Here is a 19,202-nt window from a genome sequence, read left to right on the forward strand (position 1 = left end):
AGGCCGGTCTGAGAAATAATGTAGCCCAAAAACGGAAGCGAGGTCTGCTCAAAGAGGCACTTCTCGTATTTAGCGAAGAGGTGATTCTGCCTGAGCCTGAGCAGGACCTGACGAACGTCCCTCCGGTGAGTCTGGAGATCCGGAGAGAAGACCAAGATGTCGTCCAGGTACACCACTACGCAGGAGTAGAGAAGGTCCCGGAAGATGTCATTGACCAACTCTTGAAAGACGGCAGGAGCGTTACAGAGACCAAAGGGCATTACCAGGTATTCATAGTGGCCGTCCCGGGTGTTGAATGCCGTCTTCCATTCATCCCCCTGACGGATACGAACCAGGTTGTACGCCCCACGGAGGTCCAGTTTGGTGAAGATTCTAGCCCCCCTCAGACGATCAAATAATTCTGGAATGAGCGGAAGGGGGTACTTATTCTTCACCGTGATCTGGTTTAGGCCTCTATAGTCTATACAGGGACGGAGAGAGCCGTCCTTCTTTTTGACGAAAAAGAAGCCTGCTCCCGCCGGGGAGGTAGATTTCTGGATGAATCCCCTGGCCAGATTCTCCTTAATATATTCGGACATCGACCGGGTCTCAGCAGCGGATAATGGATAAATACGCCCACGGGGAGGAGTAGTACCGGGTAACAGGTCGATGGGGCAGTCGTATGGTCTATGAGGGGGTAATGTCTCTGCCTCCTTTTTATTAAAGACATCAGCATAAGACCAATAGGGAATCGGAAGTCCAGGTAGATTAGCTGGGGTAGGAGAGGGACGGACGGGATGGACGGGAACCAGGCAGGTCTTATGACAGTCTTGTCCCCAGCGAAGGACTTCTCCGGTTTGCCAGTCAAGCACGGGTGCATGTCTCTGGAGCCAAGGCAGACCTAGCAAGAGGGCGTGAGAGAGTCCAGGCAGAACATGAAAGGAGATACTTTCAGAATGCAGCATTCCCACCTGCAGAGTAATGGATTCGGTGATGAGTTGGATGGGGCGAGGTAAGAGGCCCCCATCCACGGCAGCGACAGACAAGGGTACAGCCAGAGGTTTGGTGGGGATGCGGTATTTCTCTACCAGGGACTGTGAAATAAGATTCCCGGCTGCTCCAGAGTCAAGTTGGGCTAGTTCGAAATAACGGTTCTCCCCGTAGACGATTGAAACTGACAACAGCAGGGATGGAGAGGATTTATTCTTGTCTAGGTGGACCTCTCTGAGCGAGCCTAGACACAGGCGTTTCCCGACCTCTCCGGGCAGGCACGGATCCGGTGCTCCTTACTGCCACAGTAGAAGCAGGTCCCCTCAGCACGGCGTAAGTCCTGACGGGTTTTGACCATCTTGGTCTGGTCGACCTGCATAGGCTCAGGAGAGTGTACCTGGTTTGAGACAGAAGGAGTGACGGGTTTCTGGAAAGTAGGAGCTAGACGTGATAACCTCCTCTCACGGGTGACCTCTCCGGCACGCTCCTGGAACCGTAGGTCAATCCGGGTGGCAAGAGTTATTAAGTCATCGAGAGTGGTAGGAATGTCCCGACCGGCAAGTTCATCTTTAATACGGCCGGACAGACCCTCCCAGAAGACGGAAACCAGAGCGTCGTTATCCCAGGCCAGCTCCGAGGCAAGGGTACGGAACCGTATGGCATATTGGCCCACGGTGAGACTCTCCTGACGGAGGCGTAGCAATGATGATGCGGATGAGGTCTTCCGTCCGGGTTTGTCGAAGACTTTCCGGAAAGCCGTGAGAAAAGCAGGCAAGTTGGACACCAGGGGGTCTCCTCTCTCCCATAGAGGATTTAGCCAGGCCAGAGCCTCCCCGGTGAGATCGGACATGATGAATGCAATTTTGGCTCGGTCGGAGTTAAACTGGTAGGACAATAGTTCAAAGTGCAGGGTGCACTGATTTATGAAGCCCCGAGCCTGGGCGGAGTCGCCTCCAAAGCGAGGAGGTGCAGAAAGCCGGGGTCCGGAGTAGGATATCATGGTGTTAGTGGGCTGCGGAGCTGCCGGATTGCGAGACATGGCATTGGCGGAGGTTGTTGGTGGAGCAGTCAGAGTGTCCAGGCGAGTATTGACATTCCGCAGGTGACCCAGGATGGACTCCTGTTGGGACCTTTGACGGGACAGTTCATGACACAGGTCCGAGAGCGAGGGAGCTTGGGTGCCACCGGGTTCCATGGCCCGAGCAAACTGTAACGGGTCTGGGAGGCGGAACCTCTGAGCTACTATACAAGGGGGCAGTCCTTGTAAGGGAGCGGGTGGCGACCAGGCAGGCAGTCACAGCAGGAGAACGGGACAGTCTCTGAGTGAACGGGCTGGAGGTCACGGCAAGTGACCGAGGCAGTCTCTGGATGAACGGGCTGGTGGTCATGGCAAGTGACCGGGGCAGACTCTAGGTAAAGGGTTGGTACGACCTGTGGCGGCTGAAGATAGACGGGAGCTCCCAGGTGAGCAGGCGAGAGTCTCTGGATGAACGGGTGGTCACAGCATGTGACGGCGGAGCCTCCAGGAAGACCAACAGACAGGCGGCAGATGAGCGCTCCCAGGTGAGCGGACAGAAGTCACTGGACAGGCAGGTGGTCACAGCACGTGACGGCGGAGCCTCCAGGTAGGCTAGCAGGCAGGTAGCAGATGAGCGCTCCCAGGTGAGCGGGCAAGCTGGTCCATAGACAGACTGACAGGAGTTTGGAAGGCAGACCGTCGGACCTCAGGCAAGCAGGCAGGTAGCTGATGTGCGCTCCCAGGTGAGCGGACAGGCTGGTCCTTAGACAGACTGACAGGAATGGTAAGGCAGACCGTCGGACCTCAGACTAGCAGGCAGGTAACAAGTAGTCAGGCAGGAATCTGGCAGGTAACTGGCAACGGGACCTGAGGGCTGAAGCACAGGTGAGACACTGGTGCAAACAACATTGCTCGGGCACCTCCATTTGGGAGGAGGTGCCTTATATATGATGAAGTCCTCCGGCCATTGGCCGGGGACTCCTTAGGACGGCGCGTGCGGCCCCTTTAAGAGGAGGGGAGCGCGCGCCCTAAGCACAGGGGCCGGGAAGGAGCGCGCGCTGAGAGCAGAGCGGGAGGAGGACGCCGGGAAGGAGCGCGCGCTGACAGCAGAGCGGGAGAGGGACGCCGGGCACGGAGCAGAGCGGTGAGGGGAGCAGCGTCCCTGCCTAGCAGAGGGCAGGGACGCCGGCACTACACATTCTATCATCTATTCTCTACCAGGAGCCCATACATTCTATCATCTATTCTCTACCAGGAGCCCATACATTCTAGCATCTACCACCTACCAGGAGCCCATACATTCTAGCATCTACCACCTACCAGGAGCCCATACATTCTAGCATCTTTTCCCTACCAGGAGCCCATACATTCTAGCATCTATTCCATACCAGGAGCTCATACATTCTAGCATCTATTCCCTACCAGGAGAACATACATTCTAGCATCTACCACCTCCAGGAGCCCATACATTCTAGCATCTACCAGCTACCAAGGAGCCCATATATTCTAGCATCTACCACCTACCAGGAGACCATACATTCTAGCATCTACCACCTACCATGAGACCATACATTCTAGCATCTACCACCTACCAGGAGCTTATACATTCTAGCATCTGTTCCCTACCAGGAGCCCATACATTCCAGCATCTACCACCTACCAGGAGCCCATACAATCTAGCATCTACCACCTACCAGGAGCCCATACTTTCTATCATCTACCACCTACCAGTATCCCATATATTCTAGCATCTACCACCTACCATGAGCACATACATTCTAGCATCTATTCCCTACCAGGAGCCCATACATTCTAGCATCTATCCCCTACCCGGAACCCATACAGTCTAGCATCTACCCCCTACCAGAAGCCCATACATTCCAGCATCTACCATCTACCAGGAGCCCATACATTCTAGCATGTATTCCCTACCAGGAGCCCATACATTCTAGCATCTACCACCTACCAGGAGCCCATACATTCTAGCATCTACCACCTACCAGGAGCCCATACATTCTAGCATCTATTCCCTACCAGGAGCCCATACATTCTAGCATCTATTCCCTACCAGGAGCCCATACATTCTAGCATGTATTCCCTACCAGGAGCCCATACATTCTAGCATCTACAACCTACCAGGAGCCCATACATTCTAGCATCTACCACCTACCAGGAGCCCATACATTCTAGCATCTATTCCCTACCAGGAGCCCATACATTCTAGCATCTATTGCCTACCAGGAGCCCATACATTCTAGCATCTACCATCTACCAGGAGACCATACATTCTAGCATCTACCACCTACTAGGAGCCCATACACTCTAGCATCTAACAGCTACCAGGAGCCCATACATTCTAGCTTCTACCACCTACCAGGAGCCCATACATTCTAGCATCTACCACCTACCAGGAGCCCATACATTCTAGCATCTATTCCCTACCAGGAGCCCATACATTCTAGCATATACCACCTACCAGGAGCCCATACATTCTAGCATCTACCACCTACCAGGAGCCCATACATTCTAGCATCTATTCCCTACCAGGAGCCCATACATTCTAGCATCTACCACCTACCAGGAGCCCATACATTCTAACATCCATTACCTACCTGGAGCCCATGCATTCTAGCATCTACCACCTACCAGGAGCCCATACATTCTAGCATCTATTCCATACCAGGAGACCATACATTCTAGCATCTACCACCTTCCAAGAGCCCATACATTCTAGCATCTACCAACTACCAGGAGCTCATACATTCTAGCATCTACCACCTACCAGGAATTCCTAGGTTCTAGCATCTTCCCTACCAGGATCCCATACATTCTAGCATATACCACCTACCAGGATCTCATACATTCTAGCATCTACCACCTACCAAGAGCACATACATTCTAGCATCTACCACCTACCATGAGCCCATACATTCTAGCATCTACCACATACCTGCAGCCCATACATTCTAGCATCTATTCCCTACCAGGAGCCCATACATTCTAGCATCTACCACCTACCAGGACCCCATACATTCTAGCATCTACCACCTACCAGGAGCCCATACATTCTTGCATCTATTCCTTACCAGGAGCCCAAACATTCTAGTATATACCACCTACCGGGAGCCCATACATTCTAGCATCTATTCCCTACCAGTAGCCCATACATTCTAGCATCTACCGCCTACCAGGATCCCATACATTTTAGCATCTACCACCTACCAGGAGCTTATACATTCTAGCATCTGTTCCCTACCAGGAGCCCATACATTCTAGCATCTACCACCTACCAGGAGCCCATACATTCTAGCATCTATCCCTTACCAGGAGCCCATACATTCTAGCATCTATTCCCTACCAGGAGCCCATACATTCTAGCATCTACCATCTACCAGGAGACCATACATTCTAGCATCTACCACCTACTAGGAGCCCATACATTCTAGCATCTACCACCTACCAGGAGCCCATACATTCTAGCATCTATTCCATACCAGGAGCCCATACATTCTAGCATCTACCACCTTTCAAGAGCCCATACATTCTAGCATCTACCACCTACCAGGAGCTCATACATTCTAGCATCTACCACCTACCAGGAATTCCTACGTTCTAGCATCTATTCCCTACCAGGAGCCCATACATTCTAGCATCTACCACCTACCAGGATCTCATACATTCTAGCATCTACCACCTACCAAGAGCACATACATTCTAGCATCTACCACCTACCATGAGCCCATACATTCTAGCATCTACCACATACCTGCAGCCCATACATTCTAGCATCTATTCCCTACCAGGAGCCCATACATTCTAGCATCTACCACCTACCAGGACCCCATACATTCTAGCATCTACCACCTACCAGGAGCCCATACATTCTTGCATCTATTCCTTACCAGGAGCCCAAACATTCTAGTATATACCACCTACCGGGAGCCCATACATTCTAGCATCTATTCCCTACCAGTAGCCCATACATTCTAGCATCTACCGCCTACCAGGATCCCATACATTCTAGCATCTACCACCTACCAGGAGCTTATACATTCTAGCATCTGTTTCCTACCAGGAGCCCATACATTCCAGCATCTACCACCTACCAGGAGCCCATACAATCTAGCATCTACCACCTACCAGGAGCCCATACATTCTATCATCTACCAGTATCCCATACATTCTAGCATCTACCACCTACCAGGAGCACATACATTCTAGCATCTATTCCCTACCAGGAGCCCATACATTCTAGCATCTATCCCCTACCCGGAACCCATACAGTCTAGCGTCTACCCCCTACCAGAAGCCCATACATTCCAGCATCTACAATCTACCAGGAGCCCATACATTCTAGCATGTATTCCCTACCAGGAGCCCATACATTCTAGCATCTACCACCTACCAGGAGCCCATACTTTCTAGCATCTACCACCTACCAGGAGCCCATACATTCTAGCATCTATTCCCTACCAGGAGCCCATACATTCTAGCATCTATTCCCTACCAGGAGCCCATACATTCTAGCATGTATTCCCTACCAGGAGCCCATGCATTCTAGCATCTACCACCTACCAGGAGCCCATACATTCTAGCATCTACCACCTACCAGGAGCCCATACATTCTAGCATCTATTCCCTACCAGGAGCCCATACATTCTAGCATCTATTCCCTACCAGGAGCCCATACATTCTAGCATCTACCATCTACCAGGAGACCATACATTCTAGCATCTACCACCTACTAGGAGCCCATACACTCTAGCATCTACCACCTACCAGGAGCCCATACATTCTAGCTTCTACCACCTACCAGGAGCCCATACATTCTAGCATCTATTCCCTAACAGGAGCCCATACATTCTAGCATATACCACCTACCAGGAGCCCATATATTCTAGCATCTACCACCTACCAGGAGCCCATACATTCTAGCATCTATTCCCTACCAGGAGCCCATACATTCTAGCATCTACCACCTACCAGGAGCCCATACATTCTAACATCTATTACCTACCAGGAGCCCATACATTCTAGCATCTACCACCTACCAGGAGCCCATACATTCTAGCATCTATTCCATACCAGAAGCCCATACATTCTAGCATTTACCACCTTCCAAGAGCCCGTGCATTCTAGCATCTACCACCTACCACCTACCAGGAACTCATACATTCTAGCATCTACCACCTACCAGGAATTCCTACATTCTAGCATCTATTCCCTACCAGGAGCCCATACATTCTAGCATCTACCACCTACCAGGAGCCCATACATTGTAGCATCTACCACCTACCAGGATCTCATACATTCTAGCATCTACCACCTACCAAGAGCACATACATTCTAGCATCTACCACCTACCATGAGCCCATACATTCTAGCATCTACCACATACCTGGAGCCCATACATTTTACCATCTATTCCCTACCAGGAGCCCATACATTCTAGCATCTACCACCTACCAGGACCCCATACATTCTAGCATCTACCACCTACCAGGAGCCCATACATTCTTGCATCTATTCCTTACCAGGAGCCCAAACATTCTAGTATATACCACCTACCAGGAGCCCATACATTCCAGCATCTATTCCCTACCAGTAGCCCATACATTCTAACATCTACCACCTACCAGGAGCCCATGAACTCTAGCATCTACCACCTACCAGGAGCCCATACATTCTAGAATCTACCACCTACCAGGAGCCCATACATTCTAGCATCTACCACCTACCAGGAGCACATAAATTCCAGCATATATTCCCTACAGGAGCCCATACATTCTAGAATCTACCACCTACCAGGAGCCCACACATTCTAGCATCTATTCCCTACCAAAAGCCCATACATTCTAGCATCTATTCCCTACAGGAGCTCATACATTCTAGTATCTACCACCTACCAGGAGCCCATACATTCTAGCATCTACCACCTACCAGGATCCCATACATTCTGGCATCTACCACTTAAAAGGAGCCCATACATTCTAGCATCTATCCCTTACCAGGAGCCCATACATTCTAGCATCTACCACCTACCAGGAGCCCATACATTCTAGCATCTACCACCTACCAGGAGCCGATACATTTAGCATCTACCACCTACCAGGAGGCCATACATTCTAGAATCTACCACCTACCCGGAGCCCATACATTCTATCATCTACCACCTACCAGGAGCCCATACATTCTAGCATCTACCTCCTACCAGGAGCCCATACATTCTAGCATCTATTCCCTACCAGGAGACCATACATTCTAGCATCTACCACCTACCAGGAGCCCATATATCCTAGCATCTATTCCCTACCAGGAGTCCATACATTCTAGCATCTACCACCTACCAGGAGCCCATACATTCTAGCATCTATCCCCTACCAGGAGCACATACATTCTAGCATCTACCCACTACCAGAAGCCCATACATTCTAGCAGCTACCACCTACCAGAGCCCATACATTCTAGCATCAATCCCCTACCAGCAGCCCATACATTCTAGCATCTACCACCTACCAGGAGCCCATACATTCTAGCATCTTCCACCTACCAGGAGCCCATACGTTCTAGCATCTACCACCTACCAGGAGCCCATACATTCTACCATCTATTCCATACCAGGAGCCAAACATTCTAGCATCTACCACCTATCAGGAGCCCATTTATTCTAGCATCTACCACCTACCAGGAGTCCATACATTCTACCATCTATCCCCTACTAGGAGCCCATACATTCTAACATCTACCACCTACCAGGAGCCCATACATTCTAGCATGTACCACCTACCAGGAACCCAGACACTCTAGCATCTACCACGTACCAGGAGCTTATACATTCTAGCATCTATTCCCTACAAGGAGCCCATACATTCTAGCATCTATCCCCTATCAGGAGCCCATACATTCTAGCACTTACCCCCTACCAGAAGCCTATACATTCTAGCATCTACCAACTACCAGGAACCCATACATTCTAGCATCTAATCCCTACCAGGAGCCCATACATTCTTGCATCTATTCCCTAGCAGGGGCCCATACAATCTAGCTTCTACCACCTAACAGGAGCCCATACATTCTAGCATTTACCAACTACCAGGAGCCCATACATTCTAGCATCTATTCTCTACCAGGAGCCCATACATTCTAGCATCTACCACCTACCAGGAACCCATACATTCTAGCATCTACCACCTACCAGGAGCCCATACATTCTAGCATCTATTCCCTACCAGGAGCCCATACATTCTAGCATCTACCACCTACCAGGAGCCCATACATTCTAGCATCTACCACCTACCAGGAACCCATACATTCTAGCATTTACCACCTACCAGGTGCCCATACATTCTAGCATCTATTCCCTACCAGGACCCCATACATTCAAGCATCTACCACCTACGAGGAGCCAATACATTCTCGCATCTACTGCCTACCAGGAGCCCATACATTCTAGCATCTATTCCCTACCAGGAGCCAATACATACTAGCATCTACCACCTACCAGGAGCCCATACATTCTAGCATCTACCACCTACCAGGAGCCCATGAATTCTAGCATCTACCACCTACCAGGAGCCCATACATTCTAGCATCTACCACCTACCAGGAGCTCATACATTCTAGCATCTACCACCTACCAGGAGCCCATGAATTCTAGCATCTACCAACTACCAGAAGCCCATACTTTCTAGCATCTATTCCCTACAATGAGCCCATATATTCTAGCATCTATCCCCGATCAGTCGCCCATACATTCTAGCATCTTCCCCCTACCAGAAGCCCATACATTCTAGCATCTACCCCCTACCAGGAGCCCACACATTCTAGCATCTAATCCCTACCAGGAGCCCATACATTCTAGCATCTACCACCTACCAGGAGACCATACATTCTAGTATCTACAACCTACCAGAACATGCTATACATTCTAGCATCTATTCCCTACCAGGAGCCCATACATTCTAGCATCTAACACCTACCAGGAGCCCATACATTCTAGCATTTACCACCTACCAGGAGCCCATACATTCTAGCATCTACCACCTACCAGGAGCCCACACATTCTAGCATCTACCACCTACCAGGAGCCCATACATTCTAGCATCTAACACCTACCCAGAGCCCATACATTCTAGCATCTGTTCCCTACCAGGAGCCCATACATTCTAGCATCTATCCCCTACCAGGAGCCCATACATTCTAGCATTTACAACTAACCAGAAGCGAATACATTCTAGCATCTACCACCTACAAGGAGCCCATACATTCTAGCATCTATCCCCTACCAGGAGCCCACCCATTCTAGCATCTACCACCTACAAGGAGCCCATTCATTCTAGCATCTACCACATACCAGGAGCCAATACATTCTAGCATATATTCCCTACCAGGAGCCCATACATTCTAGCATCTATTCCCCACCAGGAGCCCATACATTCTAGCATCTACCACCTAACAGGAGCCCATACATTCTAGCATCTACCACCTACCAGGAGCCGATACATTCTAGCATCTATCACCTACCAGGAGGCCATACATTCTAGAATCTACCACCTACCCGGAGCCCATACATTCTAGCATCTACCACCTACCAGGAGCCCATACATTCTAGCATCTACCTCCTACCAGGAGCCCATACATTCTAGCATCTATTCCCTACCAGGAGACCATACATTCTAGCATCTACCACCTACCAGGAGCCCATATATCCTAGCATCTATTCCCTACCAGGAGCCCATACATTCTAGCATCTACCACCTACCAGGAGCCCATACATTCTAGCATCTATCCCCTACCAGGAGCCCATACATTCTAGCATCTACCCACTACCAGAAGCCCATACATTCTAGCATCTAACACCTATCAGAGCCCATACATTCTAGCATCAATCCCCTACCAGCAGCCCATACATTCTAGCATCTACCACCTACCAGGAGCCCATACATTCTAGCATCTTCCACCTACCAGGAGCCCATACGTTCTAGCATCTACCACCTACCAGGAGCCCATACATTCTACCATCTATTCCATACCAGGAGCCAAACATTCTAGCATCTACCATCTACCAGGAGCCCATTTATTCTAGCATCTACCACCTACCAGGAGTCCATACATTCTACCATCTATCCCCTACTAGGAGCCCATACATTCTAACATCTACCACCTACCAGGAGCCCATACATTCTAGCATGTACCACCTACCAGGAGCCCAGACACTCTAGCATCTACCACCTACCAGGAGCTTATACATTCTAGCATCTATTCCCTACAAGGAGCCCATACATTCTAGCATCTATCCCCTATCAGGAGCCCATACATTATAGCACTTACCCCCTACCAGAAGCCTATACATTCTAGCATCAACCAACTACCAGGAGCCCATACATTCTAGCATCTAATCCATACCAGGAGCCTATACATTCTAGCATCTACCACCTACCAGGAGCCCATACATTCTAACATCCATTACCTACCTGGAGCCCATACATTCTAGCATCTACCACCTACCAGGAGCCCATACATTCTAGCATCTATTCCATACCAGGAGCCCATACATTCTAGCATCTACCACCTTCCAAGAGCCCATACATTCTAGCATCTACCACCTACCAGGAGCTCATACATTCTAGCATCTACCACCTACCAGGAATTCCTACGTTCTAGCATCTATTCCCTACCAGGAGCCCATACATTCTAGCATCTACCACCTACCAGGATCTCATACATTCTAGCATCTACCACCTACCAAGAGCACATACATTCTAGCATCTACCACCTACCATGAGCCCATACATTCTAGCATCTACCACATACCTGCAGCCCATACATTCTAGCGTCTATTCCCTACCAGGAGCCCATACATTCTAGCATCTACCACCTACCAGGACCCCATACATTCTAGCATCTACCACCTACCAGGAGCCCATACATTCTTGCATCTATTCCTTACCAGGAGCCCAAACATTCTAGTATATACCACCTACCGGGAGCCCATACATTCTAGCATCTATTCCCTACCAGTAGCCCATACATTCTAGCATCTACCGCCTACCAGGATCCCATACATTCTAGCATCTACCACCTACCAGGAGCTTATACATTCTAGCATCTGTTTCCTACCAGGAGCCCATATATTCCAGCATCTACCACCTACCAGGAGCCCATACAATCTAGCATCTACCACCTACCAGGAGCCCATACATTCTATCATCTACCACCTACCAGTATCCCATACATTCTAGCATCTACCACCTACCAGGAGCACATACATTCTAGCATCTATTCCCTACCAGGAGCCCATACATTCTAGCATCTATCCCCTACCCGGAACCCATACAGTCTAGCGTCTACCCCCTACCAGAAGCCCATACATTCCAGCATCTACAATCTACCAGGAGCCCATACATTCTAGCATGTATTCCCTACCAGGAGCCCATACATTCTAGCATGTATTCCCTACCAGGAGCCCATACATTCTAGCATCTACCACCTACCAGGAGCCCATACTTTCTAGCATCTACCACCTACCAGGAGCCCATACATTCTAGCATCTATTCCCTACCAGGAGCCCATACATTCTAGCATCTATTCCCTACCAGGAGCCCATACATTCTAGCATGTATTCCCTACCAGGAGCCCATACATTCTAGCATCTACCACCTACCAGGAGCCCATACATTCTAGCATAAATCACCTACCAGGAGCCCATACATTCTAGCATATATTCCCTACCAGGAGCCCATACATTCTAGCATCTATTCCCTACCAGGAGCCCATACATTCTAGCATCTACCATCTACCAGGAGACCATACATTCTAGCATCTACCACCTACCAGGAGCCCATACATTCTAGCATCTATTCCCTACCAGGAGCCCATACATTCTAGCATCTATTCCCTATCAGGAGCCCATACATTCTAGCATGTATTCCCTACCAGGAGCCCATACATTCTAGCATCTACCACCTACCAGGAGCCCATACATTCTAGCATCTATCACCTACCAGGAGCCCATACATTCTAGCATCTATTCCCTACCAGGAGCCCATACATTCTAGCATCTATTCCCTACCAGGAGCCCATACATTCTAGCATCTACCACCTACCAGGAGCCCATACATTCTAGCATCTACCACCTACCAGGAGCCCATACATTCTAGCATCTAACACCTACCCAGAGCCCATACATTCTAGCATCTATTCCCTACCAGGAGCCCATACATTCTAGCATCTATCCCCTACCAGGAGCCCATACATTCTAGCCTTTACCCCTAACCAGAAGCCAATACATTCTAGCATCTACCACCTACAAGGAGCCCATACATTCTAGCATCTATCCCCTACCAGGAGCCCACCCATTCTAGCATCTACCACCTACAAGGAGCCCATACATTCTAGCATCTACCACATACCAGGAGCCAATACATTCTAGCATATATTCCCTACCAGGAGCCCATACATTCTAGCATCTATTCCCCACCAGGAGCCCATACATTCTAGCATCTACCACCTACCAGGAGCCCATACATTCTAGCATCTACCACCTACCAGGAGCCGATACATTCTAGCATCTATCACCTACCAGGAGGCCATACATTCTAGAATCTACCACCTACCCGGAGCCCATACATTCTAGCATCTACCACCTACCAGGAGCCCATACATTCTAGCATCTACCTCCTACCAGGAGCCCATACATTCTAGCATCTATTCCCTACCAGGAGACCATACATTCTAGCATCTACCACCTACCAGGAGCCCATATATCCTAGCATCTATTCCCTACCAGGAGCCCATACATTCTAGCATCTACCACCTACCAGGAGCCCATACATTCTAGCATCTATCCCCTACCAGGAGCCCATACATTCTAGCATCTACCCACTACCAGAAGCCCATACATTCTAGCATCTAACAACTATCAGAGCCCATACATTCTAGCATCAATCCCCTACCAGCAGCCCATACATTCTAGCATCTACCACCTACCAGGAGCCCATACATTCTAGCATCTTCCACCTACCAGGAGCCCATACGTTCTAGCATCTACCACCTACCAGGAGCCCATACATTCTACCATCTATTCCATACCAGGAGCCAAACATTCTAGCATCTACCACCTACCAGGAGCCCATTTATTCTAGCATCTACCACCTACCAGGAGTCCATACATTCTACCATCTATCCCCTACTAGGAGCCCATACATTCTAACATCTACCACCTACCAGGAGCCCATACATTCTAGCATGTACCACCTACCAGGAGCCCAGACACTCTAGCATCTACCACCTACCAGGAGCTTATACATTCTAGCATCTATTCCCTACAAGGAGCCCATACATTCTAGCACTTACCCCCTACCAGAAGCCTATACATTCTAGCATCAACCAACTACCAGGAGCCCATACATTCTAGCATCTAATCCCTACCAGGAGCCCATACATTCTAGCATCTACCACCTACCAGGAGCCCATACATTCTAACATCCATTACCTACCTGGAGCCCATACATTCTAGCATCTACCACCTACCAGGAGCCCATACATTCTAGCATCTATTCCATACCAGGAGCCCATACATTCTAGCATCTACCACCTTCCAAGAGCCCATACATTCTAGCATCTACCACCTACCAGGAGCTCATACATTCTAGCATCTACCACCTACCAGGAATTCCTACGTTCTAGCATCTATTCCCCACCAGGAGCCCATACATTCTAGCATCTACCACCTACCAGGAGCCCATACATTCTAGCATCTACCACCTACCAGGAGCCGATACATTCTAGCATCTATCACCTACCAGGAGGCCATACATTCTAGAATCTACCACCTACCCGGAGCCCATACATTCTAGCATCTACCACCTACCAGGAGCCCATACATTCTAGCATCTACCTCCTACCAGGAGCCCATACATTCTAGCATCTATTCCCTACCAGGAGACCATACATTCTAGCATCTACCACCTACCAGGAGCCCATATATCCTAGCATCTATTCCCTACCAGGAGCCCATACATTCTAGCATCTACCACCTACCAGGAGCCCATACATTCTAGCATCTATCCCCTACCAGGAGCCCATACATTCTAGCATCTACCCACTACCAGAAGCCCATACATTCTAGCATCTAACAACTATCAGAGCCCATACATTCTAGCATCAATCCCCTACCAGCAGCCCATACATTCTAGCATCTACCACCTACCAGGAGCCCATACATTCTAGCATCTTCCACCTACCAGGAGCCCATACGTTCTAGCATCTACCACCTACCAGGAGCCCATACATTCTACCATCTATTCCATACCAGGAGCCAAACATTCTAGCATCAACCACCTACCAGGAGCCCATTTATTCTAGCATCTACCACCTACCAGGAGTCCATACATTCTACCATCTATCCCCTACTAGGAGCCCATACATTCTAACATCTACCACCTACCAGGAGCCCATACATTCTAGCATGTACCACCTACCAGGAGCCCAGACACTCTAGCATCTACCACCTACCAGGAGCTTATACATTCTAGCATCTATTCCCTACAAGGAGCCCATACATTCTAGCATCTATCCCCTATCAGGAGCCCATACATTCTAGCACTTACCCCCTACCAGAAGCCTATACATTCTAGCATCAACCAACTACCAGGAGCCCATACATTCTAGCATCTAATCCCTACCAGGAGCCCATACATTCTAGCATCTACCACCTACCAGGAGCCCATACATTCTAACATCCATTACCTACCTGGAGCCCATACATTCTAGCATCTACCACCTACCAGGAGCCCATACATTCTAGCATCTATTCCATACCAGGAGCCCATACATTCTAGCATCTACCACCTTCCAAGAGCCCATACATTCTAGCATCTACCACCTACCAGGAGCTCATACATTCTAGCATCTACCACCTACCAGGAATTCCTACGTTCTAGCATCTATTCCCTACCAGGAGCCCATACATTCTAGCATCTACCACCTACCAGGATCTCATACATTCTAGCATCTACCACCTACCAAGAGCACATACATTCTAGCATCTACCACCTACCATGAGCCCATACATTCTAGCATCTACCACATACCTGCAGCCCATACATTCTAGCATCTACCACCTACCAGGACCCCATACATTCTAGCATCTACCACCTACCAGGAGCCCATACATTCTTGCATCTATTCCTTACCAGGAGCCCAAACATTCTAGTATATACCACCTACCGGGAGCCCATACATTCTAGCATCTATTCCCTACCAGTAGCCCATACATTCTAGCATCTACCGCCTACCAGGATCCCATACATTCTAGCATCTACCACCTACCAGGAGCTTATACATTCTAGCATCTGTTTCCTACCAGGAGCCCATATATTCCAGCATCTACCACCTACCAGGAACCCATACAATCTAGCATCTACCACCTACCAGGAGCCCATACATTCTATCATCTACCACCTACCAGTATCCCATACATTCTAGCATCTACCACCTACCAGGAGCACATACATTCTAGCATCTATTCCCTACCAGGAGCCCATACATTCTAGCATCTATCCCCTACCCGGAACCCATACAGTCTAGCGTCTACCCCCTACCAGAAGCCCATACATTCCAGCATCTACAATCTACCAGGAGCCCATACATTCTAGCATGTATTCCCTACCAGGAGCCCATACATTCTAGCATCTACCACCTACCAGGAGCCCATACTTTCTAGCATCTACCACCTACCAGGAGCCCATACATTCTAGCATCTATTCCCTACCAGGAGCCCATACATTCTAGCATGTATTCCCTACCAGGAGCCCATACATTCTAGCATCTACCACCTACCAGGAGCCCATACATTCTAGCATCTATCACCTACCAGGAGCCCATACATTCTAGCATCTATTCCCTACCAGGAGCCCATACATTCTAGCATCTATTCCCTACCAGGAGCCCATACATTCTAGCATCTACCATCTACCAGGAGACCATACATTCTAGCATCTACCCCCTACTAGGAGCCCATACACTCTAGCATCTACCACCTACCAGAGCCCATGCATTCTAGCTTCTACCACCTACCAGGAGCCCATACATTCTAGCATCTATTCCCTAACAGGAGCCCATACATTCTAGCATATACCACCTACCAGGAGCCCATACATTCTAGCATCTACCACCTACCAGGAGCCCATACATACTAGCATCTATTCCCTACCAGGAGCCCATACATTCTAGCATCTACCACCTACCAGGAGCCCATACATTCTAACATCTATTACCTACCAGGAGCCCATACATTCTAGCATCTACCACCTACCAGGAGCCCATACATTCTAGCATCTATTGCATACCAGAAGCCCATACATTCTAGCATTTACCACCTTCCAAGAGCCCGTACATTCTAGCATCTACCACCTACCAGGAACTCATACATTCTAGCATCTACCACCTACCAGGAATTCCTACATTCTAGCATCTATTCCCTACCAGGAGCCCATACATTCTAGCATCTACCACCTACCAGGAGCCCATACATTGTAGCATCTACCACCTACCAGGATCTCATACATTCTAGCATCTACCACCTACCAAGAGCACATACATTCTAGCATCTACCACCTACCATGAGCCCATACATTCTAGCATCTACCACATACCTGGAGCCCATACATTTTAGCATCTGTTCCCTACCAGGAGCCCATACATTCTAGCATCTACCACCTACCAGGACCCCATACATTCTAGCATCTACCACCTACCAGGAGCCCATACATTCTTGCATCAATTCCTTAACAGGAGCCCAAACATTCTAGTATATACCACCTACCAGGAGCCCATACATTCTAGCATCTATTCCCTACCAGTAGCCCATACATTCTAGCATCTACCACCTACCAGGAGCCCATGAACTCTAGCATCTACCACCTACCAGGAACCCATACATTCTAGAATCTACCACCTACCAGGAGCCCATACATTCTAGCATCTACCACCTACCAGGAGCACATAAATTCCAGCATATATTCCCTACAGGAGCCCATACATTCTAGAATCTACCACCTACCAGGAGCCCACACATTCTAGCATCTATTCCCTACCAGGAGCCCATACATTCTAGCATCTATTCCCTACAGGAGCTCATACATTCTAGTATCTACCACCTACCAGGAGCCCATACATTCAAGCATCTACCACCTACGAGGAGCCAATACATTCTCGCATCTACTGCCTACCAGGAGCTCATACATTCTAGCATCTATTGCCTACCAGGAGCCAATACATACTAGCATCTACCACCTACCAGGAGCCCATACATTCTAGCATCTACCACCTACCAGGAGCCCATGAATTCTAGCATCTACCACCTACCAGGAGACCATACATTCTAGTATCTACAACCTACCAGGACATGCTATACATTCTAGCATCTATTCCCTACCAGGAGCCCATACATTCTAGCATCTAACACCTACCAGGAGCCCATACATTCTAGCATTTACCACCTACCAGGAGCCCATACATTCTAGCATCTATTCCCTACCAGGAGCCCATACATTCTAGCATCTATCCCCTACCAGGAGCCCATACATTCTAGCCTGTACCCCCAACCAGAAGCCAATACATTCTAGCATCTACCACCTACAAGGAGCCCATACATTCTAGCATCTATCCCCTACCAGGAGCCCACCCATTCTAGCATCTACCACCTACAAGGAGCCCATACATTCTAGCATCTACCACATACCAGGAGCCAATACATTCTAGCATATATTCCCTACCAGGAGCCCATACATTCTAGCATCTATTCCCCACCAGGAGCCCATACATTCTAGCATCTACCACCTACCAGGAGCCCATACATTCTAGCATCTACCACCTACCAGGAGCCGATACATTCTAGCATCTACCACCTACCAGGAGGCCATACATTCTAGAATCTACCACCTACCCGGAGCCCATACATTCTAGCATCTACCACCTACCAGGAGCCCATACATTCTAGCATCTACCTCCTACCAGGAGCCCATACATTCTAGCATCTATTCCCTACCAGGAGACCATACATTCTAGCATCTGCCACCTACCAGGAGCCCATATATCCTAGCATCTATTCCCTACCAGGAGCCCAAACATTCTAGCATCTACCACCTACCAGGAGCCCATACATTCTAGCATCTATCCCCTACCAGGAGCCCATACATTCTAGCATCTACCC

This window comes from Phyllobates terribilis, unplaced genomic scaffold, assembly GCF_046119375.1.
Source record: "Phyllobates terribilis strain yellow unplaced genomic scaffold, ASM4611937v1 Scaffold_26__1_contigs__length_17865784, whole genome shotgun sequence".
Taxonomy (NCBI): Eukaryota; Metazoa; Chordata; class Amphibia; order Anura; family Dendrobatidae; genus Phyllobates; species Phyllobates terribilis.